This window comes from Dysidea avara, chromosome 14 (genome assembly GCF_963678975.1).
Source record: "Dysidea avara chromosome 14, odDysAvar1.4, whole genome shotgun sequence".
Classification (NCBI taxonomy): domain Eukaryota; kingdom Metazoa; phylum Porifera; class Demospongiae; order Dictyoceratida; family Dysideidae; genus Dysidea; species Dysidea avara.
The window spans coordinates 4,563,494-4,582,845 of NC_089285.1; the positions used below are offsets into that span (position 1 = coordinate 4,563,494).

The 19,352-nt window shown below is 37.9% G+C and overlaps 1 pseudogene; it reads right to left on the reverse strand.

The window, feature by feature from the left end:
- LOC136243967 (notchless protein homolog 1-like) overlaps positions 1–19,352 on the reverse strand; it is a 53,141-nt pseudogene that overhangs the window by 24,045 nt on the left and 9,744 nt on the right.

The window sequence follows — 19,352 nt, forward strand, 5'->3', positions numbered from 1 at the left end:
ATTACATCTCAGAGTGTGGAGTCAGATGGCAATTCACTACAGCCTTGGTTCCATGGAAAGGCGGGTATTATGAGAGATTAATGGGACTGGTGAAATTGAGAAATCAAGTAAGGATATCACAAGACCTCAAGATGCTGGGCATAGAGGGGACAACTTTATTAAAACTAATCCTGTTAGAAAGCCAGCAATTGTCGCTAGAAAGAAAATCAACGATCTCATGAAGAATAATGCTGTGACTGTGTTGTTTAGTTATATTTAATTATTTATATTTTTGTGGCTGGAGTGTCATTAATATGAGCTATTATATTATGATGTAATTGGTGTGTACTAATTATAATGTTGTTGTATAAATTCATGCTCAATATTCATTAAAATCAGTCACCCAGAAACGAGATAGAAGTAGTGTATTCGTGCTCTTTAACGATACCTCGTCGTGAACAAGTTGCAATAATGTCATTTTGAAGCTAGATACATGATGTTCCCTATTATATTGTTTATAGCCAAATACGATCAACAGACAACAACATACGGTTCCTTATTTAATAAGCATCATGACATCTAATGACATCACACTTTACTGGAAGCTTTGTGCTATTTTACAACATATGCCTCCTACAGTCAGGAATAACAAATATTTTATTACCATTACAATATGTTTAGATCAGTTGTACAATACATGTAGTTAAGGGGTCATCCATAATTATCAGCATTTTCACAAGTATACAGAGAGTACTCTTTTTACTTACCCCGTCCCTCCTACCAAAAAGCGTACTATACAAATGTTGATGTGATAGCTATTATATTTTTATGGATATCTGCTAATCCTCAAAATGTAGGCACTGAAGAATGTTGATTATTTACAAGTACACAGAAAAATTTGGAATTTTCAACTAGAGTAGGGACCATAGCACATCAATAAAAAGTGCTGAAACAAGCTGGAGTAGTGCACAATATTAAATCACAGTAAAACAATAAGAAGTGTTATATCCCTACTGTGCTCAAGATACCAGAATGGAAATGCACAGTAGGGATATAACACTTCTTATTGTTTTACTGTGATTTAATATCATGGACTACTCCAACTTGTTTCAGTACTTTTTATCGATGCGCTATGGTCCCTACTCTAGTTGAAAATTCCAAATTTTACTGTGTACTTGTTTGTTATCTTTTTTTCGTAAACTCACGCATACTACATTTAAAATGGCGCTGCGCACACCGATTATCATCTGAAAAGTGACGTATCCATAGCACTTCATTGTCAGCTATGTTCAACTCGTTACACAGCATTTCGGATACCTTCACTAACATGGCGGGAAGGAAGGAAGTAGAATACGTAAAGGATGCTTCATGCAGCCGAACCTCCCATTATGCATGGTGATGTGAAAATGTGAGATGAAATAATTATGTTAATGAAACTTTAAGCTTGTCCTGTCAGACGCAACATAAAAATCTTCAAGCTAATTTGGTTTCTCCCAAGAAATACCACAAATAACAGATGGACGATCTGTGATCACTGTTGCTTTGGTTTCTCATTCATCAGGATATGCAGCACCTGAAACTGATATGGCATATGTTTCTGTAAAAGCAGACATGCACAGTAAGTGTGAGCACATGAGTGAGAAACTAACAACACACTTCACTTGCTATTTTGTCCACTTGTAGGTATCTCTTGCAACATACATGGGTAAACAGGCATATGACAAACACCAAAGTTGGTAAGAATACCACATCATTTATTTGCAGTGTACTCACTCTGTGTGTGTGTGTGTGTGTGTGTGTGTGTGTGTGTGTGTGTGTGTGTGTGTGTGTGTGTGTGTGTGTGTGTGTGTGTGTGTGTGTGTGTGTGTGTGTGTGTGTGTGTGTGTGTGTGTGTGTGTGTATAACTTCGGCTCGTCCGCTGTCTGTGTAGGTGTATGGTTTGTAATAAGTACAGCAAATGTCCGTATGCAGAATGTTGGCAATAATCACACCCAAACATGAGTTTTACTGCTCATGGCAAATTGCATCTAACATCTAGCTTCAATAGAACAACTACCAGATGGTATGATATCAACAGAAGATAAGGTCAGATTGTTCCACAGCACGTTCTTCGTGATACTAACGGATGGATGGGACAGGACATCGACATGAAAGATATTGCAGAATGCTTGTGGCCAGGGTCGTGCCATCAGGTTATGAATATCATACATGTATTGAAGGTACGATATGCAATGATACATCCCGATACTCTGATGCGTGAATAATTACCGTACCTGCTAAAACATGTAAATGATGTATGTCTGATACTCATGGATATAACAAATTTAGGTAAAGAGGAGCATTGGAGACAAGTTACGATCAGTTTTGGCAGTTTCATTATGCACATGAAGTCAGAAAATTTGAAGGTAAAGGATATTATTTAACGTGTATATGTATGTCCTGGAATTCCATTGACAAATGATGTATTTTTTGAAAGAGAAGACGAGGCACACTTAATCAACGAAACTTAGAAATATGTGTGCTCATGACAATATGGTATATTTAAATTGTAGCGTATTGCAAGTCATGCCAGTAGTGGTGGACCAGCAAAGCTGAAACTAGAGCAATTTACAGAGGCACTCAGTGATCCCAGTTCTGGTCCAACACATCCAACCTTAATAGGCTCACAGAAACAGTCGGTGGTAAATGCTGAACATTTGTTCAGTCCTAAGCTTGCAACATTCATGAAAAACAAAGGATATGATTTTGAAAGGTATATCAGGATTATGTGGACTTCGCCAGCAATGAAAGAGGATTGTCCATCTTGCAAGTATAAATATCAATTTCTCCAGATGATACTGACAGATCTGATGGTATAATAAAGATATGATTTTAGTCTACTAGTGGTGAACAGGCATCAAATACTTTTATTAGTCAGTTTAGACCTATACTCTGTTTTATTTGTGGTAAATTTCAGTAGGCTTTTCGAAGGAGACCCTGATAGCACTTGTTAGGCTGAGAATGGCAAAGATGGGAGTGTACTATCAGTAGGAAACCATTGGAACACTCAAGGGCAAGCAGTACAGACGATGATGGATACTTCTTCAGCATGACACGTGATAGCATTGGCAAAAATTTTCTGTCAAGGAAGTAAAATTCGGAATGAGGAAAATTGTTTGTGAATTTTCAAAGCGAATTGATCCTGCACTACCATTTTATTACCACACCTTCACATACCCGGTATAATGACGGCCCTCACCCTGAATTTGACAAACCACCCAAGAAGGCAAAGGACATACGTGTTCCTAGAAGAGAACAACCTGCTGCATTCGCTCCATGGCATGTTACTATGCCAGTTAGCAGCCTATCAGTTAGGTCCAAATTTCCTAATGTGCCTTTGGAATTACCTCCCCCACCTAGTGACCTGTATTTTTATTAGTGCTGTGAACTTGCAGAGTTTACTAAAACTGGTTATTGGAAGGTGAATAATTGGATATTGGTTATTGACATAATGGTGCTCAACAAGCCATGTTAAGTGACCATCAACATCCTGCCTTACAATAACAGTTATTACAACTGCATATTTACACATGCTTTGAGGTTATGTTATGATGTTAACAGGGGTAATTTATGGTTTACCAAGTGGATGGGAAAAACTAGTTTAAAGGATTTTTAGCCAATAATTGGCTTGCCCTAGACAATAACAGTTAATAACCGGTTTTTCCATACTGGTTGGCAACACTAATTTTTATTCAAACATTCTGATGCACAGAGAAATGATTGAATTGAATAGTGTATAATTATAGCATTATAAAAATCACTAGACATAAAATCACATCAAAAATTTAACGTGGCGTGTACTTCAGCTGGCCACTCTTCATGCTTTGTAATGTTAAGTATCCAGGTCCTGATTTTGACGACACCAAATATTTGGCCCAAGCAAAATTCACATTGGTGATCAGACGTCTATTCACAGTATCATGAAATGAGTCCAGCACTTCATGAACTACATATCCTATTCAGCCAGTCTTCATCGATCCAACATTTAACAGCCATAGCTTTACTGTCAAATGGGTTTGTTGATGACTCACTGGAACCACATCTCAACCATCAACAAAGGAAAGTGAGACTGTAAAGAATTTAAACGATACTTTAAAATAAAATTTTAAGTGGTCATATCTTAAATGGAGATCATTAGAATGGGCTAAATTTTGGTGTGATAAAGTTTAGTAGAGTCCATGTCTATACGAAAATCCAAGAGGGTCAAGATTTGGTATAGAATGACCTCTTGTAAGAAAGAGTGAAAACTCCGCACCTGAAAATAATTGGGTATTATGGCCATGTTTCTCTGAGTAACAAAGCACCACAAAGGCCATATGACTGTGTGATCTTTCAATAACCTGGATTTGTATGTCAGTTTACACACGTACAGAGTCTACAGGATCAGTAATGTACTACTGATTTCTAGGACAATTGCCGAGCTGGCTAGCATATCATAGTTTCACTATGGAAGGTATGTCATACCATGCAATGATGAGTTACATCTGTTACTGGCAGGGTTATAGAGAATATGATTAGTGGAGCAAAGCAAGTGACAGATGTAGAGATGTTGTTATGGTCCAATGATGCAGAGGTTAATTGCCACAATAAGAAACTTGGAGTCACTTTTACAATAAATTATTGTCAAGTGACAACCTCATTGATAGGATCAGGTAGGAAAAAATATTATGATCTTCATCACCCAAACTACATGAAATGTTAACCATCATATTATAAAAACTGAAGACCATGGGAGTTAAGTACACAGATAAGCATGTTTTAAAACCAGTGGGCGTGGTCCCGGTTTACTGACAAGTTCATTTTCTAAAAAAAACTGAGTATCCCATGTGTGGCTTCGTTTAATATTAGTACCCATGTAAGCAAAACATTGTTACTAAAATTACTTGTGTGTGGGATAAAAAATCCTGTACATTAAAGTTGAGATATTGAAACTACTTTATATAATATGGGTAAAGCCACAAAAAACACTCTGAGTGCTTTTACTACTTGGCTTACCATGAAGAAATATCATAACAAGTAAAACCTTCCTTCATGTGATCCAACAATTTGGCTATTACTCATGAGTTTTAGGATGGTAATGGTCATTGTTGAGCCAGTAGTTAATACAGAATGATAGTGTACAGCAGCCTGGCTTAGATGAAAATGTGAAGTGACTCTATAAGACAAATATTTGTGGAGTACTTTTGCTGGCGACAATGGCATATCTCAAAAGGAGCATGACATGTTGGGCTGAGTGAGTATTAGTATGGCATTTGCTGTTGCAAGACCAGCATGTTTTGAGCATCGGAGTTAGTTATAAAAACAGTAAATTATAGATAAAAACACAAAATTAAAAGACGGGCAGAAATTATTATAATAAAGATTCCTGAAAATAGAGATGCACTGATATAAATAATGGTACATTGTGATACTGATTGTTGCTAAAGATTCTGAACAGGTTTCCTCTGTGACAGAAGCAAAACTTGTTGATTATGTGCACTACCAATTATATATGTTTTATTTGCAGAACAACAACCATAATGTCAGTACCACTTAAGGTTACGGGATAGTGAGCGACTGTCAAGGCTTGGTGTTGTTGTGTTGTGTATCAGCTGGTAACAGGCTTAAATTGTTGGGAGAATAATAGCGTGCTGACTGGACAGTTACAAGGTACAAGAAAACACACGTAACAGTACAAGATAACATAGATACAACACACTTAGCAACTGGCGCACCTGTAAGCGCATGCGTAGTTTTGCTGACTAATGGCGATATTTTCCTGAACCAAAAATCAGGACTGTCAAACTAGTTGTTAACATTTTGTATAAACAGACTACTAGTCTGGCTTCTTGTCTAGGTCCTGACGGAGCCATTTGTTAGAAATAATGTTTCTAGTGCTTGTGATATCAATTTAAAATTAATTTTGTGACCACAGTGTCTTGCTTTAGGCCATATTGTAGTCATATTTCAGCAACTATACACATTATTCACAAATCCTCTTGTCAGTCCCTCACAAGTGATGTTCTTCAAACCTTAGAATTGTTAGTAAGTTCTCATGGTTCTTCATTGGTCTGATTTTTGGTTCACAGTTTTCACTGTTTGGCATGGGGACAACTCATGTTTCCATAACAACATTTGAATTCCATGTCGATTTATGAGAAGTTAAGAATGCATAAATATTTGATAACAATGCATTAAGAAAAATCAAACCCCTAATCATGAAAAATGATCGATAGTGTACATGTGGGGTTTACAGTATCCCGTAACCTTAAGATAAATATCTTATACCCCTCTCTATACTTTAACTTTCTGGTCCACAAAATATTACACTATACAGACCTTCCACATTCCGTGGGTGACACCCACATTCCACGGGTGAAACCCACATTCCATGGGTGACACCCACATTTAGAGTCATTCACCTGCTCACACGCATAAAATAAATGATCACCTGCACAAAAACAATTTATTGTTACACTCAAAATGTAGTCTCAGACTGCCTTTTTCTTATGTGCAGCTTTTCCGCCCACGCACAAATGAAAAAGGCGATCTTGCTAACAAAACAGCATGAAATTCCCTGCAGTGATAGGAATCAACAAGTTGAGGACTCCAACCTATTTATGGTATTGTAACATCATCAGAGATTAACAAAATATTGAAAAGTGAAGACATTACAGATCGAAAAGTGAGGAAGTTTTATTTATCTGTACGACAGTTTTACACATCAGCTGTTTTGTATATTATAAAGTGCTTTCCTTTGAACGAAAATCTTGTCAAAGATAGTCAGTTTGTTGATTTTGAGGTCAAGGAACAAAGTGACCTTGTAATGGTTTGTACTTTCATAAAAGGGTACCCTAAAATTTTAAAGTTTACAAATACTGAATTGGATGATTTAAATAAAGAATATCTTGACTATCAAGCTTTGCCCAGAGATGCAATACCACAGCCTGTTCGGGATGGTGCAATATGTTACGAGGTAGGTAAGGGCAACAAAAAGAAAACATACTATAGAATGGATACAATATGGAGTTCCTTATGTGAGATGAAAATTCCAGGAATGGATATTTTGAGATTCCACAAACTTGGAAAAGTTGCTAAAGTTGTTTTAACTATTCCACATTCAAATGCTAGAGAAGAATGTGTCTTTTCTGTTATACATAAATCAAGCGTGATGACAGAGGAAAGCTACAACTACAAAGAACTCTTTCATCATTGGTGTACGTGAAATTAAATCAAAGGAAAAGCCATACTATGAGTTTAATCCTCCACCACAATTACTCAAGTTAGCCAAGAAAGTAATTTCCCATTACAACAAGGAAGTGTGTGGACATTCATCAAAACACTAGCTATTTGGATTTTGTCATAAGCTATTCGGGTCTAAAGAATTTATAATAATATTTTCAATTGTGGGTTTTGAATTATGATCACGTGTGGGTTTGAATTTTATGGCACTCGACATCGCCTGGTGTTGTGAGTATTAAAAGCACCTCTGTAATCCATACATACTGTAATCCATACATACTGTAATCCATACATACTGTAATCCATACATACTGTAATCCATACATACTGACCGAAATAAATGGTGCTGCGCACCCCAGTTATATCAATTATTGTCTGAAAAGTGAAGTATTCATTACGCTTCGTTGTCAGCTATGTACACAGCAGTACGAATCAAGAGCTGTTCAAAAAGCACCTCTGCAATCAAAATAGCCACTACGAAAAATACGGATGATTTCTGTTATGAAGGGAAGCCATCACATGCTATTGCCAAATTAACACTTTTCGCTGTAAGATGAATGGGACACAAAGGAGGACACTGGTAAGTCCATGAAGAATGCAGTGTACGTACATGGCTTCAGTTGACTTGTGAAAATGTTCCACAAGTTTACAAACACACCCCAGTACATGGGAAACAAATCCGAGCTGTAGTCCCCTAGTAATACTCAGCTGGAGGGTATGGCCAGTACATCCGAAGTGAGTAAACTCCAAGCTATCCACAGCACTTGTAACATATCAGTGGTGATTTCAATAACTTTGGTGTCCAGTTTCCATTCAGTTATAAGGCGGCGGTATAGCACTAACCCATGCATATAATAAAAGTTTGCAGGCCCTCATTACATAGCTGTGTGAAACGTTACAACTTTCCTAAGAGTTATGCTTAGTACTAATCTTGACTACAGTCATCACAGTGATTTTCAAGCCGCTATGTACATGATGGCAGGGCAGTGATAGGCCATCGCCGCTTACTTCTAATTGATGTTTACAATGCGCTACGCATCCCACACCAACAAGACTTCACACACCAACAAGACTTCACACACCAACAAGACTTCACACACCAGATTAGTAAAAGCGTAGTAACAATTCTATGGATTCTTTTCCCTACAGGCCTGACAGATACAGCTGAACCCCTCTTCCTCAGGAAGGAAAAGCCGCCATCACCCACCACGATAAAGATAACAAAATGGTGAATCCATAGATTTGTAATGTTAGTATTTATCTGTATTGCTATAGAATTTCGCTGTATTTCATCCAACAGGTCGATAGAAACATCAATTTGAAGAATTACTTGTTTATCAAAACCACGAAAGCACGTGGAGCAACTTGTGCGCGAATGAATCAGCATTATATGGCAGACTACAGTAACCACTACATTTCATTCTACGTGATATTATTGTGAGCAAGAAGGTGTGTAATGTGATACATGAAGCTGCAGCATGAAGAGACGTGTGAGACTTATTTCTCAACAGTGCTCAATGTTGTTCAGTAAATTCTCAAACAATACGCTCTTCTTTCCTAGCTTCTTTCTCAACTCAGGCAATAACTAAAAGATGGCAAATGCTCATGAGGCAGTGCAGACACTAAAGCTGTAGTTGTTCTCACATCCATGACAATGTACATGGCAGAATTACACCACAACGTAAACTTCTATTAATGGTCTTCAGATCAGCTGGAATACAACCTCCTTGTGCTCTAAAAGAGGTAGAGCTTGTCAGTAGTGTGTGTATATAAAGTATATCATTGAGTATTAATCAATTTGACTGTCCTGCTACTATGTGCTGAACTAAAATTCAAGAACTAGAAACTTGATTGTGGGGCTGGATGGGTTTATTACCAGCCAATCTGGTGATGTTCTTTGCCAGTTATTTCTGTAAAGGTCAACAGATTGTTAGTAACCTGTAAAGGTGCTTTAACTATAATGGTTGTTATACAACACTCAGCCTAAGACCATCTTATACTGGCTTCCCTAACTTTGTGGTCCAAATTAATACTCACACAATTTTGCAAGTGTTTATAAACTATGTATAATAATTTAGATATACAGTCATCTGTAATGGTAACCATAATTCCACCTCACTCGAAGCAGTGTACACTTTCCATACAAAGGGTTGATCACGGCTGTACTTTATGGCAGATATGCTTGGCACTAGTAGTGTATCATATGTTGGATATACAAAGTTATGGGAGTATTCATCAGTAATGCATAGGAACTTAGCCTCTTCATAGAGTTGGATGTAACCTTGTGTACTTGAAGTAGTACAACTCATTCTTCTCAGCTTGGTCAGTAGTTACGGTGTGTTCGTTGGCAGTCTCTACAACATTTATCTGCTTTCTTTACAGGTGTTCACTGCATTCAACTTGGGTGGTGATGCCTGGCTACACAGGCAGACTACTACTAACTCCTCATGTGTACACTTGTCCCAAGATGCTTAGGTGGTAGTATTGCTCATCTCTCAGCAGTCAGTCAGTGTGATATCAAAATTCTTGTTTCATTTTGTATGTATCACATCAATAATTTATGAATATATGAACAATGTTGTGACTTGTAACACACAAATGGTGAAGTAAACGTGTAACAACTTTTCATTTTTCATGTGTACCCTCAGGGATTGTGTCATGCAGTTATGATGAAACCAGCCCCATATGACATGACCTAATGAGATAAAGTAATTAGTTAAGTAAATCTTTGGTAAGGTTTCTAACTACTTTATCTAAGGTTTCCAGTGCTATACTGCCACCATAACAGCTGATAGTTTAGTAGCTATGTTATCAGCAGTGTGGGAATCTGTAATCTCACAATTTGCAAGACAAAAACTCTTCATCTTCCATTCATCACTATGCGAGCAGTCACAGCCATATAGGAACGGCAATGGCACCCAGTCCACATATCTGTGGTCAATGAACAGCAGCTAGCATTACTCAACAAACCTGCAACGGACACCTTAACAGTTTTTTACTTGGCAGGTAACAATACGTGAGTAAAGTGGGCATGAAAAGAAGCCTTGTTGTACCTTGGATCCAGTGTCTGTAGCAGTTGAAGAAACAGAACACTGTCAACTGTAGCCAATGGTTCCATGTTTTTGCACTCATATTCCATCATCGACTCCTCACAATGCTTAAAATGCTGGCTACCTCAAGCGTAGAGACTTTTTGTGAAATACAGTGTTCCTTTTTCTTAGACTTGGATGTTGACGGAGACAGAGCTGACTTACTAATAAGCGCGAACTCTTCATCGTAACTGTACTTAAGATGTAAGTTAGATTCATTGTATTTTCCAAGTAGGGTAAAGTCTGTGAGAAAACCTAGCAGATCACTTCCCTCCTGTTCGCTATTTTCCCATTTTCATCACTTCTGAAACCAAAATAATGCCAAATTTTGCTAATTCTAGTAGGGAGCAGTACTAAGTTGGAAGCCATTTTACAAAACGTGGTTATAACACATACACATGTGTTATCACTACATAAGCTTTTTGTTAATCTCAATCATGATATACATGATATAATCAATTAATTGATATTATCACACATCAATAGAGAGTAATGAGGTAGTGGCCTATACAGACACGAAGAAAATATTTGATGATTTCACTAGTGAATCAGATGACAAGAAACTCCAAATGAAAGCTTTAATCTAGATTCCAAATATCCCCTTTAACAAAAGATTTGTAAAGTTTTTGGTAACCGATACACTACCACATGATGGTGTCACATTATTCGGAAAATCCCAACCAGACATCACTATTAACGAGGATACATGAAAGGTGACCAAGTCATGGGTGCTTCCATTAATCTTTGCCGATTTTGAATGTACAGTAGTAAACAATCACCAGCGTGACCACAGGTTACTAACTGTTTAGTAACCCCACCACAGGTTTCTATTGGATTTAGTAACCTCAGACATCAAAGGAAATATTACGTAAAAATTTCTAAGTGATGATATACTGTTATTTGTGATATAATATTATTGCCATGCATGACTGTACAACCAAACATGACACCTAGTGTGTAGCTGGAAGGCACACTTTGTGTTGGGAGAAGGTTTGTGATGGATGCAGCATGGAACTACAATGCACACATTAAAACACTCAACATCATTACTAAGGTCACTTTCTTACTAGATGCACTGACATGTGACCACACATGCTTTTATGGCCAACTGTGACCCTCCAAATGGGAAATTTTAGGTTAGTGTATATAATAAGGTCAACTACATGTTCTCCAGTAAGTGCTGTTTAAATAATATTGTATTTCACTGTACTGTACCTACCTGTCATTCTAGCCAATGGTTTCTTGCCAGTGGATGATTGCCATAGGAGCAGTGTAAAGTCATCACATCCCGACACAAGTAGTTCTTCACTGATCACTTTCTAATATGGTAATAACCAATGTACCATCAGTACTTGAAGACATTTCACCAATAAACACAGATATGCATGAGAGATCATACAACATTTCTAGCCAGAGAACTACTACACAATAATATTTTTAAAAATTGTAAATTTAAAAATGAAGTAGGGATCTATGCAACAAAAAGTAGTAAAACAATAGATGAATGATGGTATTACAGCATACTGTAGCTCAGTGGGGAAAGCCCCTACTTTGGCATTGAGTAAAATATAGCCAATGTGCCAAAGTAGGGACTTTCCCACTGAGCTATGCTGTAATACCATCATTCATCTCTTGTTTCACTACTATAGATCTCTACTTCATTTTCAATTTAAAAAAAAAAAACTAGTTTGTTTAGTTTTTGTTGTAGTACAGCTAGCTACAATGTAACTACTGTTCTATTAGAATATCATACATGACTGTTGTATTAGAGTATATCGAGTCAGCCAAGAGGTGTGCAGCTAGCTAAACCAATAAGGGGTGAGGTCATTTTGTTTACTGTTAAGTAAACAACTAGATTGTTAAGAGATGTGGTCTCCGTACTCTATCACTAGTAGTCCACATAGATCTTTAATTGATGGGCGAGTCATAAACCTATCACGAACAGGATCCTAATCGCAGACTTGCACATACAGTGCATCTAGTCTTATAGTAGCGCCAGAACTGAAGCGCTTCTGAAGTCAAGCTCTGAAATTATCTCGGAAATAATTCTGTGGTGTCTATATATGTTGCTGAAAGAAAGTGTTGATACGGAAAATTAACGCCTCGATATGGTTACGTTGGATGAAGAAGACAAGCAGCTTGATTAAAGGTAAAAGAAAAGACAAGGTGCAGAGGGCCTACAATCATCGGAACCCCAAAAGGTACATCCCACTGGTGAGTTTGTTATTGTGGCATAAAATAGTAGCTGTGTGTTGCTTCATTTGGCCTCTAGTTTTGCAACTGTGGTCAGTGAGTCTAAAAGTTTTAGCGATTTTTAAAAATTCTGTATCCGGCCAGCTGTGAGTGTTTTGTTATGTTTAATGCTGTATTGTTTATTATATGGACTAGTACTACTCCGTAAAGGTGATTTTCGTCGCATGAAATGTCTCTAGAATGATTTTTAAAGGCAGAATTTTGGGTGGCACGCAAAATTTTCACCACGATCCCTACTTAAACAGTACTATCGTACCATTTGATACCTTCTGGTTTAGACAGTCTGTCATTAGCTGGTTCATATGGTCCAGTCCTTAACACATAGTCAGTGTCGAGACATAGTGTGTTCACCTGACAGGAGCTCACATGATCCAACACCACTAACCCAGTGACCATGTCCTGATAGTGTCCTACATAATATTCCTATGGAAGGGGAAATATGTCAAATCTGTAATGTGGGTATGGATAATTAATACATGCAGACACACACACACACACACACACACACACACACACACACACACACACACACACACACACACACACACACACACCACACGCATGCACTAGTACAATACACACACAAAACACACTACACACGCGCACAGACATACATACACAAACACACGCAAATACTACACACCACACACGTACACGCACACTACACACACACTCTCTCTACACTTTCACGGTCCTATCTTGTGATGAGGTATATATCAGTCCCTCTCCTCCCCATCGTACACAAGTCACTGACTGACTGTGACCAGTTAATATCATCACTGAATGAGCCAGCCTTGTATCCCATATGTGAACTGTACTATCCTATAGTGTGGAGTACATACACTACTATCCTATAGTGTGGAGTACATACACTACCATCCTATAGTGTGGAGTACATATACTACTATCCTATAGTGTGGAGTACATACACTACTATCCTATAGTGTGGAGTACATATACTACTATCATATAGTGTGGAGTACATACACTACGTGTGGAGTACATACACTACCATCCTATAGTGTGGAGTACATACACTACCATCCTACAGTGTGGAGTACATACACTACTATCCTATAGTGTGGAGTACATACACTACTATCCTATAGTGTGGAGTACATACACTACCATCCTATAGTGTGGAGTACATACACTACCATCCTATAGTGTGGAGTACATACACTACCATCCTATAGTGTGGAGTACATATACTACTATCATATAGTGTGGAGTACATACACTACTATCCTATAGTGTGGAGTACATACACTACCATCCTATAGTGTGGAGTACATATACTACTATCATATAGTGTGGAGTACATACACTACTATCCTATAGTGTGGAGTACATACACTACCATCCTATAGTGTGGAGTACATACACTACTAATAATACATACAGTATATTATTCATTTCGTACTATACAATCGTGTTCTGACACTGACCTTAGATGAGCTGGCCAACAGACGACAGTCAGGATCCCTACCAGGAATTATGTACCATAAAATATTATGTACTTATCAATGAAAAATAGTGTATACAAACACAGGCTGTTATGATCGCAGTACACAAAGTGTTATAACTACCAACACAATTAATGATAAATGTATGCAAGGACCAAAAGTTGAAAGCAAGCATAAAGCTTGTACAGCTTCTGCAAAAAAATGTTACAGTGGTGGTTAGGCCTATGCAGCTTCCAAAAGTAGCTAATTGACTATACCTTCCGTTGGCATCACAATAAAAGCTAATGGAGGTAAAAGCTAAGTCCACACCAATCATTTCCAACAGTATGACTTCACATTTACAATTCAGTCTCACAACTATATGCAGAACATCTACACATGGTCTGCATATGAGCTTACTTGCTTACTGATGCATTGGTCTCCATGACAACCATGTTATCCACTGTCTGTGGCCAGTTAGGGAAGTTCCTAATTGTTTACCAGTTACTGATTCCCATATACACACCTGTAGATAGTATGATAAACTGATAACATGGTGTCTAGAAGAGAAATTTTCCCATAAGGATTAGATATGTCTCACACTGTGTAGTAGGGTATTAACATACTGCGTATAAATGTGTAGTAAAGTGGAACCTCTCTTAATGGTCACCTGAGTTGGGTGGTCACCTCAGCAAAATGACCACGTGACTCTATGGTCCCAACCGATTCCTAAACAGTTTGTACAGAAATAGTTTGCATTAAGTGGTCACCCATATGACACGTATAACAACACTTTGTTATACAAAAAGCCTCTCACAATGTGGCCATGCAGCAACAGTCATAATGGTGAGTAAACTAGTTACACTACTTTATACTTCTATAACATTTATACTCACAATTGTGTTCTGTATAGATAAGCTTATAGCCACTCCATGGCTTTAATTGTCTCTTCCGTGATTCTAAGTAAAGCTCACCTCACAGTATGTTAATTACCTCGGAATTTACAATTATTGTGTAGTTTCCAGGTAAATGTCTTTTCAGTCTAAAATAAAGGTTAAACCACAGCCTTTCCTTCACTGCATGGCTTTCTAGCAAGGCAGCCTAGTGATAATGTCTCCATACAGTGGCTTCTCGCTCTTGTTAGTCATCCTTCTGCTACTTTGTTTATGTCTGTTATGTAAGTAATGGATTGAAGAGTAGGCATGTGTGAGGATAGCTATAATCCCAGGAACCTTTGTATAAAGGTCAACCTTGGTTTGTGGCCTATGGCTGCTTTATAGAGATATGATATTGAGTTAGGCAGCCACCTCTCTATAAAGGCCAAATATCTCTGGCCTGAAGGTGACCGCTTTAGACAGGTTCCACTGTAGTAGTAGTAAGAGTATTATTAAGGGTGGTAGAGGGAAATGAGGTGGAACAACTCCATACATTTCACTCACCTTGCCAGCTTTACATCCTGATGCAATCTTCTTCCCATCTGGTGACCAGGCAATACTGAGGATCCAATGGGAGTGAGCTACATGTATGTAGAGCAAGAGAGAAAGATAACAATACGAACACCTAAAAATGATACCGTTGATGTGACCATTGTAGGAATTAATTGTGAACCACAGTGCTTATATTTTTAGTGAAACAAGTAAAAGTTGGAAGGTTGTCTATACCTGTTGATATACTAGTGGACATTAAAGCCCTAAACTTCAGTCTATACCCATGACTTAATTAGGGATTAAATGTCCACTGCAGGTATAGGCAACCTTCACCACTTTTAGCTATTCCTTTGTTTCACTACTTTTTTGCTTTGATGAGTTTGATCCCTATAAAATTCCTACTACTTGTTTGTTTGTTTATTTTTTCATAACATAATGAGCCCACGCATACCACATTAAAAGAAAGAATGGCACCATGCACACCAGAATAAAGTAATTTTACATCAGAACAGGTACCCCAACAAACAATTATGTAACGGAAAGAGAGGTGACCACCACGCTCTGTTTTCACCTATGCTCCACCCATTACACAGCACTACAAACAAAGAACAGTATGAGAAGCGTCTCTGCAATCGATCCAGTTACCATGGAAAATATGGGCAATAAGCATAATAGCCAACACAGCCACATCACACTATCATAAATCAATACCTGCATTGTCAGCGAAAAGAACTAGGACACAAAGGAGGACAAAGGCAAGTCCATGATTCATGTATTGTATGTACTACAGTTGACATGGCAAAAAGACACATCTCGGGATGAAGCAATGCCGAACAATAAAGAAATCAAGCCCATAGTCTTATCCATTGTCAAGTTATGCTTGGCTAGAGGCATCAGTTAGTTAGTTAGTTAGTCAGTTGGCATAAAATTATGTTGAATAGAAGCTTTTTTAAAATTCCGTAGAAAAGGGTTTGGGGCTAGTCTGATTACATTTTTGGGCTTAGCTGTGACTAACCAATGTTGCCAAGCTGTCATGACAGGAAATTGAGGCTGGTTTTAGGGTGATATTTTTGGCTGGAAAGAAAATCCCAGGTCTGTATGATTACAATGCCACAAAACTGCTTTATAGTCATGTGTTTAAAATAAAATAATGAGCTCATTTATGTTGTTTACGTTTGAATGTCATGGACTTCAATATGAATTCAACAATTACCCATGTTTTTTTGTGATATAGGAAAGGTCATTCAACAACAGTTGCAGTGATATGGATGAGTTTAATGTATTGCTCTCATCTTATGATTTAGATGGAGCTGCCAAAAGGTGTGTACTTGTTGAATATTTTCATTTAACTCATTTAAATTTCAATGAGTTTCAAAGTCGCATAATTGATGCTGTCTTAGAAAAAACAGATTAGTTGGTTATTCAACCCACTGGCAGTGGTAAAAGCCTGTGTTATCAATTTCAAGCTGTTTATACAAAGCAATCGACACTTTTAATTACGCCAACCATTATTCTGATGCAAGATCAGACACACGAGTTGGAAAACTTGGGTTGTTTACTTGGGATCAGCTCAAGTAGATCCCAATGCTGAAAAAAAGGTATTCAGTGCTGATTTGAGTGCAGCAGTGGTTTTTGTGAACCTAGAATGGTTGATTAGTGACAAAGACAACCATGTAAAGGTTCAGGCACTAAATGCAAACAATCAATTGGGTCCAGTAGCCATACACGAAGCACATCTCGTCTATGATTGGCAAGACTTCAGACAAACATACAGAAAATTGAAGACTTACATGCATTTTTTCCCAATGTTCCTCTGGTGGCTCTCTCTGCCACTGTTGTTCTTCAAGTAGAGGCAAAATTGAGGTCTTTTATGCACGATCCTTTAATTGAGAGAAGCTCAGTGAATCATGCGAACATTTATTTGGCTGCTAGAGTGTGAAATTCTACAAGGTAAGATGGCTCAAAACAATCTGTTTCATTAGACTCCAGAGATTTCAACAATTTTGTAGATCTCATAACAGATTTGATTAAGGGGCAATGTAGCATTATTTGCCTGTCACGTAGGACCTATTGTTTTAGCTTTGAGGGAGAGGGATGTGCTGGCTATTGGATATTATGGCAAAATGAAAGAATCAGAGAAGAGAGAAGCCTACATCAAATGGAAAGGTGGAGATGTCCAGGTGATTGTTGCCACACATGCATTTGGGCTTGGTATAAATAAGAGTAATGTAAGGTTTGTCACATGGAATGGTTTGCCTCCATGCATGGGCACGGGAGTTTGGAAGAGCAGGAAGGGATGGTAAACAGTCTTATGTGTACATTTTCTATAATGATAATGACATACAGCATGTTGGGTACTGGGCTAGAGACATGGCAAGGCAGCATCGTCCTAGTGACATTGATGATGCTGCACAATAAGAAAATTGCTTCTTCAGTTATTTGGAGAAGAACTGTCTGACATTACTTACCCCAAGTAAGGTTGTGATATCTGTGATCAAACCATAGGTTTGCTCACAGACAGAAAACCAGAATTAGCCTTACTTATACAAGCTATTGATGAATTGAAAAGTTTAGGTGAGGTGAAAATTACTGCATGGCTGAGGGGTGGAAATGTTGCTTGGATGCAAAATATTGTCAAGGCAAATCCTTCAGCATATGGGAAGAGTCCTCATGGACTATCTAAGGAATGGTGGAGGTACTTTATTCATCAGTGTGCTGCAGCAGGATATATTCTATGTGCAATTAAATTAGCTATTTTTGGATCTGCAGCTACAACCATTCAAGGAGTATACGCAAAATTAGAACCAACATCTAAAGGAAGAAATGCATTGACCAGTCAAGAAGCAGTATTGCTTCCACAGTTGAACGTGCCTACTGAAAAATTGCAGACATCTGTATCTAAGACAGCAGAGCACAAGAACAGGAAAAGGAAAGCATATTCTTCCAATTCTCAAGCCCCTACCATGTTCCAGTGAAAATTGGGTGCCTTTGCAAACCAAGAAAAAGTACCAATATCCAGGATGGCATGATGAAAACACTGCTGGAAACGTACTGTACTTTGCTGAAAACATTGAATCTTTGCCCCATTATAGTGGTCCACATTTTTTGTGGTCAGACATTCAGCTAAGTAAGAGCAGTACAACTAAAAATAACTTTACGATGCAGATTAATTTGAAATCAGAACATCTGCACTATTGGCTCTCGTGGTGCAATGGGGTCAGAAGATGTGGTCAATGCAACCATGTTTTGCCACGATCATTTATACTGGACTACTGGACTGGAATACTGGAATGGACTACTGGACTGACATTTTTTTTGGTTTTACACATTTTTAAGGTGGGGTTACTGTACATTTGGGTGGCTTGTAACAACATTTCAACACTGAGTGGTGAATATGATACTAAAAAGTAGCTCTGATAAGTCAAATGGGTTCAATTAAATGTATTCTATCCACTGCTTGACAGTATCCGCTCTACTGTATAGCAGATACTGACATGTAGGTATACCCAGAAATGTTTCTCTCGCTCATAGAGGCACACGTGATTATTGTGATACAACTTTCTATAACATATGCATATTGCGAATTGGTGACTAGTCACTGGAGTCCATGATATGTAATTGTGCAATAGGGACACATTAAATTAACCTACGTACTTTTATAACTGGTATGTACTGTGTGCCGTACTGTATGCCATTGTGCTATGACAATGCAATTTTCTACTCCTATTAACAGCTAAATGACATTGTAATACAATTAAGGGGGCAAGCAACTATGTCCTATGGCTTACATCAATAAAATTATGTGTTTTATGTGAAGCTGTAAAAGCAACACAGATACTGTTCTCCACCTGATGAGTAACACATGTTGTAGTTGAGACATTGAACTTATGTTTAGTGCA